The 20,027-nt window shown below is 37.6% G+C and overlaps 1 protein-coding gene across 2 annotated transcripts in view; it reads left to right on the top strand.

Annotated features, from left to right (window-relative positions):
• The first annotated feature begins 649 nt into the window (after nt 1-649).
• VMP1 (vacuole membrane protein 1) overlaps nt 650-20,027 on the top strand; it is a 121,309-nt gene continuing 101,931 nt past the window's right edge. The window contains exon 1 of one of the 2 annotated variants that reach the window (XM_074223570.1): nt 650-755. The gene's annotated coding sequence lies outside the window, so the exon portion shown is untranslated. Of the gene's footprint in view, nt 756-1,305; nt 1,633-20,027 lie in introns of those variants that run through there. The other variant, XM_074223571.1, reaches the window with a different exon arrangement.

Below are 20,027 nucleotides of genomic sequence, written 5' to 3'. Positions count from 1 at the left end.
AATGGGATGAGAAAGAAAGGAGAGATGAGAATGGACGGGGGAAGGGGGAAAAAGAAGAGAGGAAGTTAGAAGTAGAAAAGGGACAGGGGAAGGGAAGGGGGGAAAAGTCAGTGGGAAGTAGAAAAGGGACAGGGGAGGGGAAGGGGGAAAAAGTCAGTGGGAAGTAGAAAAGGGACAGGGAGACAGGATGGAGAGAAGGGGAAGATGGAAGAGAAGAGTAAAAGGAAGAGAAAAGGGAAAGGGGGAAAGTTGAAAGAAAGGAAGAATAAAAGCTAAAATGAAGAGGAGAAAGGTGAGAGAAAAGGAAATGAGGGGAAAGGTGACAAAACGAGAGAAGAGTGTGAAGGAAGAAGGATGGGGCAGAGAGAAAGAAGGCAGGAGGAAGGACAAAGGATAGGACCTTGGGGGAAGAGTGGAAAAAGGAGATGGAAGGAGTAGATGAAGGGGAGGGATTCTACTGGGTAAGGGTAGAACGGAAAAGGAGGAAAGGAGGCGGAAGATGGGCAAGAGAAGGAAGAGATGGTGCCAAGCACACGCGGGAGGCTGGGAAGAGGAGCTGGAGGAGGGGGGGGGATGTCGTAGCCTCGGCCGAGGGAGGGGAGGAGCTAGAGAGGAGGGCAGGGAAGCGAACCGGAAATGGGGAGAGGGTCTTCCGGTTGGCCCGAGCCCATCCGCGGGTGTGAGAGTCAGCGAGGATCCTCCCGCGGAGCCGGAGCCGGGGCCGGAGCCGGGGCCGGGGCCGCCGCCGCAGCCGGGTACGTACTTCAGGGAGGGAGCGAGCGAGCGAGTGCCGGGGGCCTGAAGCCGGCGGCCGCCCGCCCCGGAGCCCGCGCCGGCCCGCGGGCTTGCAGGTGCGGGGGGTCCCGGCTTTGCCCCGCACCTCCGCCGGCGCCGCGCGGCCTCCGGCCCGGCGGAGCGGAGCCGTTCCCGGGACTGTGGGAGGAGAGCGACGGACGTGGCGGGTCGGCTTCCCCTCCCTCCTGACCCGGGGCAGGGAAGGCGCCGGCCGGCCCGGGCCCCCCGGAGGAGCCGGCTCAGCTTTCCCTGCTCGGGCCCCTGGGGCTCCGGTTTCAGCGCCGGGCCGGCGGGCAGTTGCCGACGTCCCCGCGGTCATCGCGGACTGGACCGGCCGGGGTTCAGCGGCCAAGAATGTGCCGAGTGCCGGCTTCGAGCTTCCCTCCGGGGATCACTCACTGCACCCCCTCCCCGCAGCGTCTGGGTGCCTTCAGTCTGTCTGTCCGGGGCTCCGCGTGTCTGTCATTGACTCCTCTCTGCTCTCTCTCTTCTTCTTCTCCTCCTTTTCCTCTCTTCGTCTTCCTTCTCCTCCTCCTCCTCCTCTTTTCTGTTCTCTTTCTTCTCTATTCTCACAACCTGTATTTTGAGAGCAAAGCGGGGCCTGTGGGCTTGTGGTCTATAAAAAGCACCTGTTGGGAAACTTCTTAGGTCCTGAATTCTGAACAGAGGCAAAAGGGCCTTTTCTCACTACTTTCTAGATAATAGATGACCTTTCCTTACCCAAAATCGATACTGGATCCAGTTTTTTTCACCCATCGCTGTTTTTGCCATATCTAAACTGTATCCATCTAGGCAACTAAGAACTCAGCCCTTTCTGAACCTTTTTAGGAAATTCAGGTCAGTGATCTTGATTTTTAAGTTCATATTAATAATTTTAAGACATTTTACTTTTAAATTGCTTCGTCAGTCTGAAAAAGAGAACTTGGATAGACTTTTTTTTAATGATATAACAATCGTATTTGGTATAACAATACTTGGCCACCCCTGATGACTTGGAACTGAATGACTTTAGTGGAGGTAGATGCTAATTGTTACACCTGTATTATTAACCACAGCTTATATTTCCTAATCAGGGGAATGTTTTTCTTAAATTTTTGAAACAATGAGACACCCAGTTGGATGTAAAAGTTTGTGTAAACAGCAGACTGTCCTTTAGAGTTATGAATGGATGTACTTGTTAGTCGATAATGCCCTATATCTGGATTTTAGCTTCAATTCCACTAATAAAACAGTTGTCAGTTTGAGAAAGAGATCTTGGAGAGGGGTGGCTAGGTGGCGTTGTGGATAAAGCACCGGCCCTGGAGTCAGGAGTACCTGGTTTCAAGCCACTTAACCCCATTTGCCATGCAAAAACCTTTTAAAAAAAAACAAAAAGAGATCTTGGAGAGACATTTTCAGTAGTGTAATAATAGAAAATTGGGTCTTTGGGCCTCAGCTGATTAGCTTTAGCTACTGAATGTGAGTGGACATATATGCTAATTGTTATACCTTCTGTTAAGGTCAGATAATATTATTTGTACATGTTTTGTATTTTTATCAGGAGACTGTTCTCCTTAACTTTGGAAGGATGGTACAGGGGACTGTCCCTTAACTAGAAGCTGTTAGCTGATGATTACCTATAGTTGGATTTTTACCTTTCATTAACAGATTTCCTTCTTTCAAATACACTGTATTTTAATATCTTCACAGAGTAAAGAAACTGAGGTGCAAAGAAGTAAAATGACTTCCCTAGTTTTTACAGGGATTAATAAGAATGCCATAATTTGAACTCAGGCCCCCTCCTTTTTTTTTTTTTTTGCAAGGCAGATGGGGTTAAGTGGTTTGCCCAAGACCACACAGCTAGGTAATTATTAAGTGTCTGAAGCCAGATTTGAACTCGGGTACTCTTGAATCCAGGGCTGGTGCTCTATCCACTGTGCCACCTAACTGCCCCTCAAGCCCTTTTCCCCCTAAATCCAGTACCCTTTCTCCCATGCTATGCCACTAATAAGTTTCATTTATTGATTGTGTATATTGATTTTTGTGGGTTCAACCCATTTGGGATTTTTTTCCTGGGTTTTCTTATCATTCTTATCATTTCCCAGTTTCTTATCATTAGCCTATACCATTGCTTTTCAAAGTGCAGCTAGGTGGCACAGTGGTTTGAACACCTGCCTTAGAATCTGTAGGACCTGAGTTCAACTGTGGCCTCAGACACTAGCTGTGTGACCCTTGGCAAGCCATTTAACCTGATTTGACTCTGTTTCTCATTAGTAAAATGATCTGGAGAAGGAAATGGCAAACCACTCCAGTACCTTTGCCAAGAATTCCCCAAACACTTAGAGTTGGACATGAGTGAAACATCAACATAATAAATAAAATAGAATAACCACTAGATTAGTACTTGATATTAAATCTTTTTTTGTTTTTTTGATACTAAACCTTTTGACATCACTATGGGTCCTCCATTACCCCGCTTTTGAAGGAAGATATTCCCATGCTATTGAGAAGAATATAAAACTGCTGTTTTGCTATTAAAAATAATCTTTTTTCTGTTTAAACTGTCAACAGTACTAATGCTAATTTTCTTAAAGATTTTTTCATATCTTATTATGAATGGTGCTGCTGTGATAGTGGAAAATATTGGTACTTTGGCTCATTTAGGGAGATCCTAGTCTTGTTGACAGTTTGTTCTTTTACTCCATCTGTAAATAAAGCACTTTTTAAAAAATTTAAGACAATGAGGTTAAGTGACTTGCCCAAGGTCACACAGCTAGGCAATTATTATGTGTCTGAGGCTGGATTTGAACTCAGGTACTCCTGACTCCAGGGCCAGGGCTCTATCCACTGTACCACCTAGCTGCCCCAGTAAAGCACTTTTTTAAGATGACCTTTGCCTTACATATATCATGTGCCAACCAATGGAAGTTGAATGATGTTTAGAACAAATCATGTCAGTTTATATCTTCTAAACTGAAAAAAGAATGCAGCTTTGTGTCCATTCTTCCATGACTTAAAATGTAATTGCCAATTTTTTATTTTTCCACAGTTTTTATGGTTCTAAGGCTCTCTAAGCATAGGAGAAATTAACATTTAAACTTTTTACATGGAGTTAAACAGAAGTTTTATAGTAATTAGAAGTAGCAACATATATATATTTTAGGCTCACTGAAACTGGCTGAGTCATCATGGAGGTACAGAATCATAAATATTAGACCTAGTAGGAATTAAAATAACATATAATCTCTTTTTTATATATATATAGGACCCAGGGAAGTGAAGAGAGAACCAACACCTAGAGAATTGTCCAATATCAGAGTTAATTGAAGGGACTGATCTTAGAACCTGACTGAACTCTTGACTATTCAGTGTTCTTTTCTCTTCGCTACCTTTGTTATCAGAAGATTTTATATGTTCTTGATAAAGTCTATATAGTATATAGGAAAATGGGTTCTTCTGAATAGAAAGAAACACCAAGGATGACTGCTTTGAAAGTTACTTATTGAATTTGTTTTATTCTTAAGAGGAAAAAGTATGTTGATATTTCTGGTTTCATGCACAGTCTTTTTCTTTTCTATTTTGTATTTGCAAATGCTCATTTTATTAAAGGTATTCTTCTGAATCTTTCCTCTTGGAGGTAATCATCTAAGACTAATTCATCTCCAACGTTCAACCGTATTAAGTAAGAGTTTCTGAATCAACAACATTTAAGTGCATTTTGTATACTGAGCTCTGGGCTCAGCCTGCCTGCAAGGAATTCACATTCCAAGTGTATTCAATATGACAATAATATATGAGAGAGAGAGAGAGAGAGAGAGAGAGAGAGAGAGAGAGAGAGAGAGAATATGAGCAAATGCAAAGTGTTATATTTGTCCTTTTTTCAAAAAGGTCCATGACATCATAGAGTGATATCTTGACTAATGGGTGAGTTGGATTTAAAGAAGGCAGAATTGCACAAAATCACTCTCTTCTAGAGTCACTGAAGTCCCATGGCAGAACAGAAGTCAGGGTGACTAACAATGGCCCTGGGATTCAGTCAATGACCTTGGACTTCAATGTCTGACTGAACTCTAAGGCACTCCATGACCCCTGCTTCAACCACCTTCATGGCTGTTGGAACAAATTGTTCTTATTCACCCAGTACAGTGAGAGAAATCTTCTCATGCTTAGGGTAGACACACTCTAACTCACTGACCTGTAACCACTGCAAGTCCTATAGCTTTTTGGAGCCATGAGTGAGAATGCGAGGTAGACCCCAAAGGTAACTGAGCAGCCCTCAAAAGGGTTCAGCAAACCCTTATACAGAGGTACTAGTCCTTCTTGAACTCCATTGTAAATGGAAAATAATCTAAGAGAAGACACTAGCAGTGTGAAATGGAGGGAGTGCCATGGAATAGAAAGAACATGAAAAGTCTTGAATGCCAGAGGAAGAATTTTAGCTTTTATACTATGTAGTGGATGTTTGTTGAAGCTTTTTGAGCAGGGAAGTGGCATGATTATATGTGTGCATCAGGCAGATAACTTTTTCCTTTTAAATTGTTAGTATATGTAGTTTAAATTATTGATACAATTTGCTCTGACACAACATACACTTTCTAGCATACACACCAGCCAACAAAGTATGTGTCTTAACAGTTAAGTAAAGCTGCTTTTAAATAGGATGTCACTTTACACTTTGATGATAGTTTATCAGTTGAAAGTATAGTATAGTACATATCTAATAGTATAATACATATCTAACTATCCATTGTACTTGACCAAATTTCTGTTGACTTTCAACTTTGACATTATTTACATTGTTATACTCATTCTTTTGTTCACTTCATACAATCTTTGAAATCTTCACATTTATCTATACTCTGGTATAGGAATATTCCATCATATTCATAAATTGCAGGGCTAGATTAAAGAAGGAAGAGCCGGAGGTAGGGAAACCAGTTTGGAGGATATAATAAGAGTTTAGCTAAGAGTATTGGGATCAGTTTTCAGCACATTAATGTGTGTCAGTTTTCCAAAAGCTGGTCAGCATTTGTCATTTTCCTATTTTGTCATCTGATGGATAGAAAGAGCCTCAAATTTACTTTCATTTGCATTTTTCTAATATTAGTGATATGATAACTTTGATATGCATGACTCCTTTTGTTCCTCCCTTTTTACCTTTATCATTTTCTGAATGTCTGATTCCTCTTAGAACTTGCAAATTTGGGTGGAGACCCAGGCCAAAGATATCTTCATTCCTTCCTCAGGCTATCTCCACAGGCTAACCTATCTCAGAAGTTTTCTCTGCCCTACTACCTTCTCTCTCCCCACCTTTTTTTTTAGCTCTCTTTTATGTGTTCTCTTCCTCTATTAGGATGTAAGCTCCTTGAGGGCAGGGACTAACTTTGTTTTATATTTCTGCTTGTACTTTACTCCAGTACTTACCCCTTTGCTGAAGTCCGAAATACTCAGTAGGTTGACACAGACTAGAATGAGGGGAGGGTGTCATGAACTTCAGAGGAAAGAATTAGTGATAGAGTTAGTGGTGGAACAATGATCTCTAAATTACTATAAGGATCAAGGAGTAGGTTGTTTGATGCCTAATGAAAGCTTAGTAAATAACATCCTTCTTCATGCATATTCTCATAGCTAGTTTATGGTTTGTGTGGCTTTTTAGCTAATTATTCAATCATCAATCTTCTGAATGTAGCAGTTGGGAATACAGAAATAAAAGATAAGCTCTCTAATCCTAAGAAGGTCATAATTTTTATGAGGAAGCAAACCAAGGTAGTCTTTATTTAATTAGATACAGGAGTTCTGTTTTTAAACTTCTTACTCTTCACTTTAAATTTTTAATTGATTCTTTTTGTTGCCATATTACCTTTATTTTCCTACAAAGTCTTTCTTGTTTCTGCCCAAAGACCAACTCTTGTAACAAAAGATTTCAAAATAAGGAGGAAAAAAGTGTTAGTGAAATAATTGGTACTTGTCTTGATCTGATAATATATTCTAACATTCCAGCCCCTATATTCTAACATTCCAGCCCCTATATTCTAACATTCCAGCCCCTATTCCTCAAGGGTTGATTTCCCCTCTTTTGTCAATATATTTTAAGTTTATATTTTATTTTAACCTCTGAATAAATTCTAGGTCTGCCACTTTGTGATCTTATTGAATTCACTCTCTGGGGCTCAGTTACTTCATTTATAAATGAGAGGGTTGGACTCTGATCTCTGAATTCCTTCTCACTCTAAATCCTTTAAAATTTGGAAATATTTGTGTACGTTTATGTTTAGTTCCAAAAGAAGTGAAAAGGGATGTCATTTTTAGGTACAGGATTGACTAAAAGCAGTAGTAGAAACCAAAACAGCATAGGAAAAAACTATGCACAATATGATTTAAATCTGTTATTTAAATCACTTTGTCAAAAGGACATCATAGGTCTGTGATCCTATAATTTGTTTAGAGACCCCAATTTTGTTTAGGGACTTTGCACTTTTGAAATTTGAACATTTCTAAAACTTTATACTTTTAGAATATAGGCTTGACATTTTATTTGCGGACTCAAACAGTAGAATTATTACATAGGCTTTGGAAGGGGTTGGAAACTAGATGCAGGAGACTGAGGAATGAGTAAATGAAGAGGAGGTATAATTAACTAGCAAAGGCTATTCCTTCACAAATTTTGGCTGATAAAAGAAGGGAAAAGAGGAAAGAAATTAAAGGGGTGGTTGGATCCCGAAGATATTTTTTTTAGGAAAGGCTGAGAACTGAACACTAGGAGATAAGAAGAGGGTTATAGAAGAGGAGGGAGTAGGAATGATTTGTGGAAGGCTTTAAAAACTTTAAACCCCTGGATAAATGTGAATTATTACTTTTATACCTGTTTTCCTTGATTTTCATCCATTGTTGTTATAGTTGATCTCCATCTCCATCCATAGTTACAGTTCTACTACTATATAGTAGAAACTTATTAAACATTTCTTTGATACTTAATGTCATTCCATAGCACTTTCCACCACTGAGGGGTAATTTTCTTTAATTTTTTTTTTTAGGTTTTTGCAAGGCAAATGGGTTTAAGTGGCTTGCCCAAGGCCACACAGCTAGGTAATTATTAAGTGTCTGGGGCCGAATTTGAACTCAGGTACTCCTGACTCCAGGGCCAGTGCTCTATCCACTATACCACCTAACCACCCTTTTTCTTTAACTTTTAAAAGGAATTCATAGAGAAGACTTTTAAGAATTCCCCCTAAGTTTGAACTCCCATGTACTGTTGTGATATATTGATAAAATTTGGCTAGAAGGTTATAGAATGCATAATCTCAAACCTAAAAACTCAAGCATTTATTAATGTTCCAAGCACTATGGATGCAAAAACAAAACTAAAACAGTCCCTGCCCTCAAGAAGCTTATATTCTTTCAAGGGGAAACTACATGTATACAAATATGTATATGTATAATATGAAGATAATTTTAAGAGAAATCCTAGCAACTGAATCAGGAAAGGCTTCACATAGCAGGTGGCACTTAAATAGAACTTTGAATAGGGATTCTAGGACACATAAGGTAGGAAGGGAGTCCATTGGACCTAAATGATTTTAAAAGAATGGGTTAGAAAGAGGAACCAATATTGGAAACAAAAAATTATTAAAAGGGAGCGAATTAGGAGTTTAAAATCTCTTATTTATAAAAAAAATTTATGATTTACAAATGTGTCAAACAATTGGAATGCAAGATGAACTAGATGACATTGTTGGCACTTACCTTAAAAAACTTTAATCTTCTTACAGATCACTTTGTAGTTGAAACTTTCCTCCCCCATTCTCTCCATATTATTTCCTCTTCATTATGCCCCTAACTTTTGGGGAGAAACTAAAGGATCTAATCACACTATGCCATAAGTTAGAGGTTATCTGTATTTCCCTTGCAGATTTTTAAGTTCCTTGAAAACTCAAGATTGTATCTTTGGTATTCTGGTGTTTGCATAATGAACTCAGCAAATGTTTGTTTAAAGAATGTTTTAGAAGTGTATTTAAATAAAGACATAAATAAAAGTAAGTGAGTTTTCTGATAGTTGGTAAAGGAGTTGAAAGCAGTAGATAATTACAGACTACGGATAATAATAACTTATAATTCTTAGAATCATTAAAATTTTAATATCAAGAAGGGAGCTTAGCTGTAGATAACCTACTTAAGTTCTTCCTTAACAAATGGAACAGTCACAGAACCATTGTCTCTTTGTTGGAATGTGTTTTATGATTTTTTTTATTTTCCTAATCATGATATGGCAGCTAGGTGGCTATGGATAAAATACCAGTCCTACAGCTCAGGAAGACCTGAATTCAAATGTGGCCTCAAACACTTCCTAGCTGTGTGACCCTGGGCATGTTATTTAACCCTTAATTCATACCAACTCTTTCTTTTTAAGGAATATGAAACCAAGGCCTGTAAATATGACTACCTGGGACATCCAAAAAGTAGCAGATCTGATGTTCAAATTTGCTTCCTCCTAGTTCCAGATCCATTCCTCTTTAGTAACTAGGTTTAGCCTTCTTAGATTGTAGTCAAGTTGTAGTAGAGAATGATGATTTCAAGACCCTTTACTTTGCTTGAGAGAATTGAAAACTTTCTCCAGAGCTTATTTTCAACATTAAAAGGTGTAGAGAAATAGGTTTTCACTTTGTGAAAGTACAAATTCAGAATTTTTTCTACTAAAATATAATGTCTACTGGAGAAATATAAAGGCTTATGATCAAGTTTTTTAGAGAAAAATTGTTTACTGCTCCTTTAATATAAATAAAAATTATTGTCTCTAGGTGCTTTTGTATTGGGTTTGAGGCGATATTTTTTTAGATTTTTTTCAAGGCACTGGGTTTAAGTGGCTTGCCCAAGCCCACACGGCTAGGTAATTATTAAGTGTCTGAGGCCAGATTTGAACTCAGGTACTCCTGACTCCAGGGCCGATGCTGTATCCACTGTGCCACCTAGCCGCCCCTCAAGGCAATTTTTGCCAGAAAAATATTTGACTTAAGTAGAAAATAGATTTGGAGCAGTGATTTATTCCACTAAATAGAAATTTGTGGTTATTTTTACATAAATTGCTTGTAAGGTGTATAATTAAATAAATTTAGTGGAACATTTTTGTTCAGCTATATATTTACAATGTAGTAACTTATTATAATAAGATCTGCGGAGATAATGTATGCCTTTAAGTTGTGTCCTAATTTAGATTTTTAATTGAATAATTCCCTTGAGTGTTTTTTGAAGACTGAGAAATGTCTTCATTGAAAATCACTTTTTTTTAAGAAAGGCATCTTCAGTAAAAAAAAAATAAACTAAGTGATACAGTCATGTGAAAAGATGCTAATCTAAAAGAGTCAGATGATCCAGTAGTTTGAGCTTGCCTAAAGTAGTTGAATTTTATCTTTATCTAGCAGCACTGATGGAAAACTTGAACTGTATCTATTTTTCCTTCTGTTGAATTTACAGCTCTTTTCCTGTGTTTCTAGAAACTGTTTATAAATGTCTTAATGAAGTCTACAATTAACCATTTACTCATAACAGCTAAGTAGACTGAAAGTATTGGCCTCTCCAACCTCATTCTTCCATAAGATTGAACCTTTTTGTGCTGTTTGTATCCAAGTGGTGTGCTAGAGCCTCTGATTGTTAAATTTTCAATATCAACATTTTGCCACCTAGGACACCAGCAAACCACAAATCAGGTCTTAATTTGTTGATTGTCTAAAGACTTCAAAAAGTGGTGGAAAAAATATTAATTATGTCAATCAAATTTTAAAGTGTTTTGTGCAAAATTTTCTTCTCCACACTCTCAGATGGCTAAACATTGACTAACATATTCTAGTGTCCAAGGATTTGAGTTTGAGATTGTTTGATAATCTTTCTTCTCTATGTTTTCTGGTTGTCTTTGTTCACTTTAGTTTTACTTTAAGTGCTATTAAAATGATAGGAGGTTAAAGATTAAATGCACTAGTTGAACTTTAGCAGCCTAAACAAATTGTTATCCTGATCTTTAGTTGTTAAGTATTTAGTATGCTGCTATTGTCACCAAACTTAATAACTTTCATTACTTTAGTTTGCTGACACTGTTGTGATATGAGTAGGAATGTATTTATTTTATTATTTTTTGAATTTCACAATTTTTCCCCCAATCTTGCTTCCCTCTCCCCACCCCCGGTAGTCTGATAGTCTTTACATCTATAGATAGATCTATACATAGATCACAATTGAATGTGTTGAGAAATCATATCCTTAAGGAAAAAATGAAATATAAGAGATAGAAAAATTATATAATACCTTTTTTAAAAAATTAAAGATAATAGTCTTTGGTCTTTGTTTAAACTCCACAATTCTTTCTTTAGATACAGATGGTATTCTCCATCGCAGATACTCTAAAATTGTCTCTGGTTCTGCTCTTCTTGCTCAGCATCAGTTTATGCAAATTTTTTCCAGGCTTCTCTGAATTCCCATCTCTCCTGGTTTCTAAGAGTATAATAGGGTTCCATAATTTATTCAGCCAAGAAATGTATTTTTTTAAAACCAATTTAATGTTTTCTATGAGAAATTAAATTTACAAACTTAATAAAAGTACCCAAAGTGCTTTAGATTTCATTTTGAAAGTACAGAATGTAAAATAATAAATCCTTGATTATATAGCCGAAACATAGTATCATTAATTTTTTTCTTTTCCCTTTTACATCACAGCCTTACTCAATATGGTTATACTAGTTATACTTAGTAAGAGAATTACAATCTACTGTAAAATATATACTATCACAACAGATTTTGAAAACTTTCTGTTTCTATTCATTTTCTTTTTTTCTTATAATTCTTCAAAAGCACAGAATTTCAGAGTTGGAAGCCCTTCAAGACCATTTAGGTTATACAATATTTAAATAAGATGACATCTCTCTAGCTGATCTTTAGCCCTCCAGACTCTTTTTGAAGACTTCTAGTTGGGGGAGTGGGGACCTCATTACCTCTAGTGGCAATTCTATTTTAGGATCTTTCTTATATTAGGAAATTTTTCTTTATGTTGTGTCAGAATCTATCTTTCTGAAAATGTTAATCATGTATAAGAAATAGGAGGAGGCAGCTAGGTGGTGCAGTGGATAGAGCACTGGTCCTGGAGTCAGGAAGATCTGAGTTCAAATCAGGCCTCAGACACTTAATAATTGTCTGTGTGACCTTGGGCAAGTCACTTATCCGCATTGCCCTAAATAAAATTTAAAAAAATAATAAAGAAAGAAATAGGAGAAAGTAGTTATAGAGGAAAAAAAATTTTTTTTACTTTTGATACAGAAAGATTTCAAATAAATAAAAGATAATTTAAGGGTTTCCTTGACCACCTTCATACTAGAATATCATGGTCTTATCATGCCTTGCCAAGCCCAAACCATCTATTACTCCTAGTATTACTGACTTTGCTCCTGTTTAAAAACTGCTAAATGAAGCTAGAGAATTCAGGAAACTGCTGACCAAGTCCTCTTCTGCTATCAAAGTCCTCTCCTGCTATCAAAGTGGTCCTGTCACCACCACCCCCTCCCCTGCTTCCATATTCATGAAACTCTCTTTACCCCCTGGATCCAACAGAACCCTTCTTAACCTGACTCCTTCCTATCTTTCCAGTCTTCTTACACTTTACTTCCTTCTTTTTACTCTACTATCAGTGACACTGTTCTTTTTGTTGTTCCTGGTATATAGCATTCCTCTCCAAACTCCATGTTTTGTTTTTGTTCTTTTTACTGGCTGTCTGTCCCCTTTGCCTGAAATGATCTCCCTACTCACTTTTACCTCTTGGCTTCCCAGGTTTCTTCCTTCAAGACTGAACTCAGGTCTGCAGGGATCCTCCTCCCCAAACCCCCCCCCCCCCCCACTGCTAGTGCTTTACCTCTGAAATGACCTTCCATTTACACTGTATGTATTTTGTATGTACATGGATTATTTGCAGATTATCTCTTCCATTAGAATAAACTCCTTGAGGACAGGGACCACGTTTTTGCCTTCCTTGGTGTCCCTGAGACCTTAGCACAATACCTGAACCATAGGAAAGAAGTTAATAAATGCTTGCTGTTACTGGGATGTTAAAAGAACATTGGAACCTATTTGTGTTACCTGGGCAACAAATCCCTTAACTTTTCTGGGCCTCAATTTGTCAAATGAGAATGTTGGTCTAGGTGATTATTATCCAGGGTCCCTTAAAACATCCTGTATTCTATAATGTCCCTGGTCTAAATGCATAGAACAGTAATAGACTTGATCAGCTCCCTTGTATTTAATTATAATATACTCTTTGGTGATTCTCAGATCCAGTAACCTCCAGCCTCAAATCTCCAAAAAGCCTATTGGACATCTCAAACTGGATGTCTTGTTGACATTCACAGTATCCAAAACTGAACTCATTAGAGCTCACTCTAGAAGTCACTGCCTTCTCTCAGTCACTCACACTAAGTGTCATCCTCTCTACTAATCCTAATTCTCCTTTTATCCTGAGAAATTGGTAGTATCCTGGCACAAACCTGCAACATCTCATGTCTGGACCATTGCAGTAGCCTTCTGATTGGCCTCCTTCGGTCAAATCTCTACCCTGTCCAGACCATCCTCCACTCAGTTGTCAAATTGATCTTCTTAAACCACATGTCTGATCATGTCATTTGTCATTCCCCTATTCATTAAATTCTGGTGAAGTCCTGCTCCCCCCAGGATCCAACATTAAGTCTTCTGCCTTTTTAAGCACTTCATAGGCTGGCCTTTCCCTACCTTCCAGTCTTCTTACATCTTACTTTGTGATCTAGAGACACTGACCTCCTTGTTGTTTCTTGTGAAATTTTAACTCACTGCTTCCCATGCCTGGAATGTTCTTCCTCCTATCTGTCTCCTGGTTTCCCTGACTTCTTTCAAGTCCTAGCTAAACTCTCACCTCTTCAAGACTTTATAAATCCTCCTTAATGCTAATCCTTTCTAATTATGATTATCTCCATTTATCCTGTATATAACTTTATACATAGTTTTTTGCATATTGTCTCCTTTATCCCTATTAGACTCTGAACTTGTTGAGAACAAGGACTGTCTCCCCCCCCCCTTAATTTGTCAGTTTAGTGTCTAGCATGTAGTAGAATTGTTGACTGAGACTAATAAGTCAGACAGTCATATCAGTGATTGGTAGATAATGTCCTATAAATCCTTGAGACCACAAAGGCATTTTACCAAATTCTCAACTACAATCATTTTGAATGTTTTAGTTTAAATTCTTGTTATTTCAAATATTAAAATATATTACTAATTTTTTCTGAAGTTGTACTCAACTGCTTAATGCCACAGCCAACCACAGGCAAAATAATAAGTTTGTTTTATCTAATTCCCCACCCCAAGTTAAAATAAAATAAAAAATTGTTCTCATAAATATCACCACACAATGCTCCTGTAGGACGATCTTGACTTGTACCAATAACTATTGAATATACCTGCTAGATTTGTTTTTATTTTAGTAGATGAAAAGCCATTGTAGGACAAAGAAATAATTGTACCAATGACTTAGGTTTGAGTTCTGCTTCTTTTGTATTCTGACCCTCTGACTTTGAACACCTCACTTTGCCTCAATGGGCTTCAATTTTCTCCTCTTTAAACTGGGAATAATTCAGTTCCATTAATATTTATTTAGTTGCCATCATATGCTTGTCACTGTAAAGGGAGTTTGGATACAAAGTTTTTTTTTTTATTACAGAACACATAGGCAGGAACCATCTACTTAATTGCCTAAATTATATCCTCCTTATAGTCTTCAGTTGGATAAATTAATTTTGTCCATGGAACAAATAGTTTATTACACACAGAAAAAAAGAATACTAAACAATAAAGAATCATGGAATAATTATAACAATCCAGCAGGTCTTCTACACAGACTGGCAAAGAATTTCTGAATTTGTTGTGCCTATAGTATTTGTCGTATTCTGTAGAATTAATCTCATATATCTTTGAAAACAGTGATTTAGTTTAGATTTTCTTCTGGACCACCTTCAAGTAATGAAATAGGGAAGCCATAAAGGTATTACACTTAATTTTGCACATAGTTTACTGCCATTTATCTGTTTTGTTTGTTTACAAATGTTGCAGCTGTGTCAGGATAGAATTGAGGAATTGTGCTCATAGTTCTAGATATTCATCTCACAAAGAATCTTTTGTGAATTCATTTCAGCAGTTCTATAAGCATTTCATTCTGAGATGGAAAAAAAAAATATATCTTGGTGTCCCTACTTTTAAAAACTTACTGGTAACAGCCACTGGCTTGAGTATTCTTTCTTTTTTTTTAGATAAATCCTGAAAGTAACTCTTTCAGTTAAATTGTACTTCTGCTGTTTTTTTCTTTTGTTATCTTCTCTACCACTCTGTAGAATGTTTCTAAAAAACATTAATGTTCCCACCTTTTTTTTTATAGAGAAGTAACTCAACTATACACGTAAAAGTTGCCGTTAGAAATCCTTTATTTCAAAGTACTATATTTTAGATATTTATCTAGCTATCTATCTGTTTTGGTAAGCATATTGGAGCTCATATGGGTTTAGAGTGTCTCTCTCTCCTAGATCCTTTGCCTAGCCATGTAGTTCTAGATGGCATTAGTTGTTCTAAGGTCATCTATATTCTTAATAGGGGAATTAAGCTACCCAATACTTTATTCCAACACCACTTTCAATTCCTGAATAATAGCTGCTGTTTATAGAATTGGAAATTATAGAAATGGTTATGAGCTTGAAGTCTAAAGTAGATCCGTGTATAAATATGAATTGGCTATGGAAAAATAGTTTATTACACAAAGAAAAGAGAATACCAAGCAATAAAGAATCATAGAATAATTATAACAGAATCCAATAACTTCACTACTAGTATATTCAGTTGGGAGCCTAATACTTAGACTCACTTGTGCAGAATAGAAAGATGGATGAATAAATAGTTTCTTTGGTTGTTGCCATTCTTAGAGAGAACCAAATTGACATTATTAGGTTAGAGTCAAGTTATAGTCTGTCTCAATGTGACTGATCAGACCAATATGAGCTTGAAAAACTCTACCACAAGTTCGGCACAGATAAGCCATGTGAAGATTTGGGGCTAAATTTGTGCGTTTCACTTTTTTTTTTTTGAGCTCCTAAAATTCTGCTTTGTTTGTGAAGCACAGAACTTTCTCTGGTGTCATGTTAGGTGATCCTGTGCCCATGTCTCCCATGTGAAAAAAAATCACTTCCAAAGTTCTCAAGGTCTCTCTCAAGAGAGACCTTGATAGTATCTTGTATTACTTTTTTCTTACTATCATGTGAATACTTGCCTTGTGTGAACTTACTATAAAATAGTCTTTTTGACAAGTATATGTTTGGCATTTGAACAGTGTGATCAGCCCATCACAGTTATATAGGTAGGTAAAGCCAGGCTGGCTGAAATAGCAAGGCACACTGAGACATAGGCGGCACCATGTCCCAGGCAAGTCAAATCACCACCATCAGTTTGACCATCATTTCTCCTTAGACCCTAAGCCATTCAAACTTCCAAACTCAAAAGCCTTAGATCAGAATTAATATTAACTCTCATTTCTAACATATGGATTCTTACAATATTGATTCTACAACGTAATTGATTTTATATTTGAGTCTGCAACTGCTTAAAGTCCCTTGTTATATCCTCAGGTTGAACTCAGGAGTTTAGCTTTCTGAGTTAGTTTAAAGGTATAGTTACAAGAAAAACTGTTCATGTTTTGTTTTGTTTCTTACCAGATCTTATTTTAAAGTACTACAAGCTGATCTGGTATATTTTCACAAAGTATATTTTCCATCCTTGCTTGTCCTTGTACAATCATGGAGGGTCTTATCTCCCTAAAAAAAAACCCTCTTAGGGGTGGCTAGGTGGCACAGTGGATAAAGCATGGGCCCTGGAGTCAGGAGTACCTGGGTTCAAATCCGGTCTCAGACACTTAATAATTACCTAGCTGTGTGGCCTTGGGCAAGCCACTTAACTCCATTTGCCTTGCAAAAACCTTAAAAAAAAAAGAATGAAAAAAAAACCCTCTTAGGAGCCAGTGAGTCTACTATGTCTGGTCTGTTAACAATGTTCTCAGGAAACAGATCAGTCCATAAATCAAGTTTTCCTTAATGACAGAGAAGGGTGATTATCAGCCCCAGGTGGATGCTAGTCAGTTTTCTTTGATGTAACCATTCATGTTGTCCCCTTATGATGCTGTCTACCCTGAAACCAGTCAGATGTCTTCCCCACTCACTCAACTCATTATTACCCAAAACTATATTAAGGCTGATGAGCCTTATCTTTGCCTCCTTGTCATTAAGATAGACCATTGACCAAATTTATTTTTTGCAGCTAGCTTAACTAATAAATTGATTTTTATTTGGTCATTGTCTCTTTAGTTAGCTTTCATTTCTAAATGTAACATCTTGAGACTATCAGACCTGCTTCTAGTTCAGTCTCAACAGCCATCATTGGAAGAAAGCATTGTGTAGAGTCTGCCTTCTTTACCATCAGCATTGCTACCTGCTCTCCAGCTAGCCCCAATAGATGATAAGCATGAGAACCCTGGGAGTGATATCACCCCAAGACCACCTTTCCTGCTTTAATTCTCAGCACTCAGTACCTTCATCTGTGGGAGGAAGAAAATTCTGAGGAGACAGAGCTAGCCATCCTCACCAACTGCTACCTGGCTTCTACCTACAGGGCAGACAGATCAGCCAAGGTGAAGCAGTAAGGCATCCTGAGGGAGGTACAGGAAGTAGAATAGGTAAGACAAATCAAATAACCTATGTCTTGACCCTTACTTCCCTGAGACACTGATAGAGACAGTCAGGATCTTGAACCTAAGAACCTTGAAAGTGTCAATGCCCTTGAACAGTATCTTGGGAAACAACTCCCTTTGCAGCTGCAGCTTAGCACCTGCTCCTAAAGATCCAGCTTTGTCACCAAAATCTTTTGCACTATCAAATAGCTCAACATCGAAAACTGAAGCCCGGCTATTTAAGTCCATGTTTCACTTGGGGAGTAGGGGAAGACCCTAGTGCATTCCTTTCCCCATTATAATGGGGTGGAAAGGATCTTCACTTTTCTTCTATTTTTTTGAGTCACATTTTGCCTTCCTGAAAAGTGCCTTCAAGAGACCACTGGTGACTTGTCTCTTTTTGTCAGTTGTGAAATCTTGCTTCATTTGCTTTTCTGGCTCACCTGACAATGAGGGGACCCATTGATAAGTTGTATGTATAGGCAGCAGCAAACAGGATATCTATGCTTAATCCTAGATTTCTAGCAGGTCTTCCACACAGACTGGCATAGAATTTCTGTATTTGTTGTACCTATAGTATTTGTTGTCTTCTATGGTATTAATCTCATACATCTTTCAGAACAGTGATTTAGTTTAGATTTTCTCCCAGGCCACCTGCAAGCAATGAAATAGTGAAGCCATAACACTTAATTTTTTACACAGTTTCCTGCCATTTATTTGTTCTACATAGGACAGCAGAAAAGGCATCTGATGAATTGAGATCAAAATTTTAGTCACACTGATGTTTCTGATTAGCATTGTGACCTTGGGCTTCTTATTCAATTTATTGCTAGACTTCAATTTATTGCTAGACGGGATGGGCAGAATCACTGGGTTGAGTCTTGTCTTCAACACCACCTAGATGACCTCAGGCAAATCATTTAAGCTCTCTGAATTGTCCCTATATGCTTCATATGTTTTGTGAGGATCAGATGAGGGAATGTTTGAAAACTGGGTTAAACAGAATAAAATACTATACAAATGGATGGTAGTACTGTTTTTCAAATAATATTACTTTAAAGATTCCCTTTATCTTCTTTCACCCAATACAATTGTGACCTACCTTTAAAAAGTTTTCTGATTGGTAGGAAGCCAGAAATGCCCATCTCTAGATATTATTTGTCATACACATTGTCTGTGGTCTGAAGGTGATTAATAAAATTTCTGTTATTAGAACTTTGAATTTTTCCATTTACTACAGTGCCTTTTCTAAATCTTTCCATCCTTCCCACTGGGCTCTTTTGACCTACCCTCAGAGCTTTGTTTCCTTCATTTATTTTGTTCAGCTACAGAAAATTAAACTTAGCACTTTTTGGTGCACATCTGTGTTGTTTTGCTTGGAAATTATGGGAAACTAAGAGACAGTGGTCTGAGTATAATCAGTTTATTAAGCTGAAAGTGACCAGTAAATTGAGTTACTAGCTTCTCTCACCTAGACACAATTAAGACTGTAAGACACAGTTAAGACTGAAGGGACAACTATTTACTTAATTACTTATCCTGTGTGAGTCTTTTAAAGTATGATTGGGTCTTTTAAACGTGAATAGACCTTCTGATTGGTGTAGACATTATTTGGACTTTCCCTGGTAAAGATAAGACAAGGTTGGTAGAAATGGTAATAAGGAGGTTGTTAAGTTTCTCCTCCTTTACTGCCTCTTTGATAACTGGGAATAATCCTCAGGAGTTATGGTTAGTCTACAGACTTGGAAGTAGTCTGAAAGCTTGGTTGAATCAATTTCAATAAAGTTGAGTGGATGGTGTGTGAGGTTATAAAGGAGGACTATACCAGGGAGTAAATACAAACTAAAATAATAGGATTGAGACTCAAAAGACTAGAAGCACCCAGAGAAAAGGTTGGAAGTGTTGTTGTTTTGTTATTGTCTTTTGTTTTTGAAGAAGATGATGACTTCAGGAAAGTGATAGTATGATATGCATGTGAATTAAATTTGATCTAGGGTATACTGTGCTAAGTCACAAACTTCATTTTCTCTTCCATCTGGATCCAATGGCCAGATATGGATTAGAATGACTGGACATGGCCCTGGATGTGAGGCAGTCAGGGTTAAGTGATTTACCCAAGGTCACACAGTAAGTTTCAAGTGTCTGAGGTAAGATTTGAACTCAGGTTCTCCTGACTCCAGGACTGGTGTTCTATCTACTGCACCACAAGCTTGACAGGCAAATTTCTTTAGAATGTAAGGAAAGTTTCAATAGTAACAAGTTTAGATCCACATGGTGTGGGAGATTATTAAACCTATGTCAGCTTAACTTTGTCAAAAATAGAATTAAACTAAAATTTTTAATTTTACAGTGTGGAAGAATCAATTCAGTTGAATATCAAGCACTTGTGTACAAAGCTATGTTATACTTGGAAAGCATATAGAAATATATAGAAAGCTAAAGAATATGGGAACTCTGTTTTCATGTACATTGCAGTCTAAATATGACTTAG

The sequence above is a fragment of the Macrotis lagotis genome, chromosome 2 (genome assembly GCF_037893015.1).
Source record: "Macrotis lagotis isolate mMagLag1 chromosome 2, bilby.v1.9.chrom.fasta, whole genome shotgun sequence".
Taxonomy (NCBI): domain Eukaryota; kingdom Metazoa; phylum Chordata; class Mammalia; order Peramelemorphia; family Peramelidae; genus Macrotis; species Macrotis lagotis.
The sequence above is the reverse complement of the archived record's forward strand: the minus strand, read 5'-3'. Positions and strand labels throughout refer to the sequence as shown.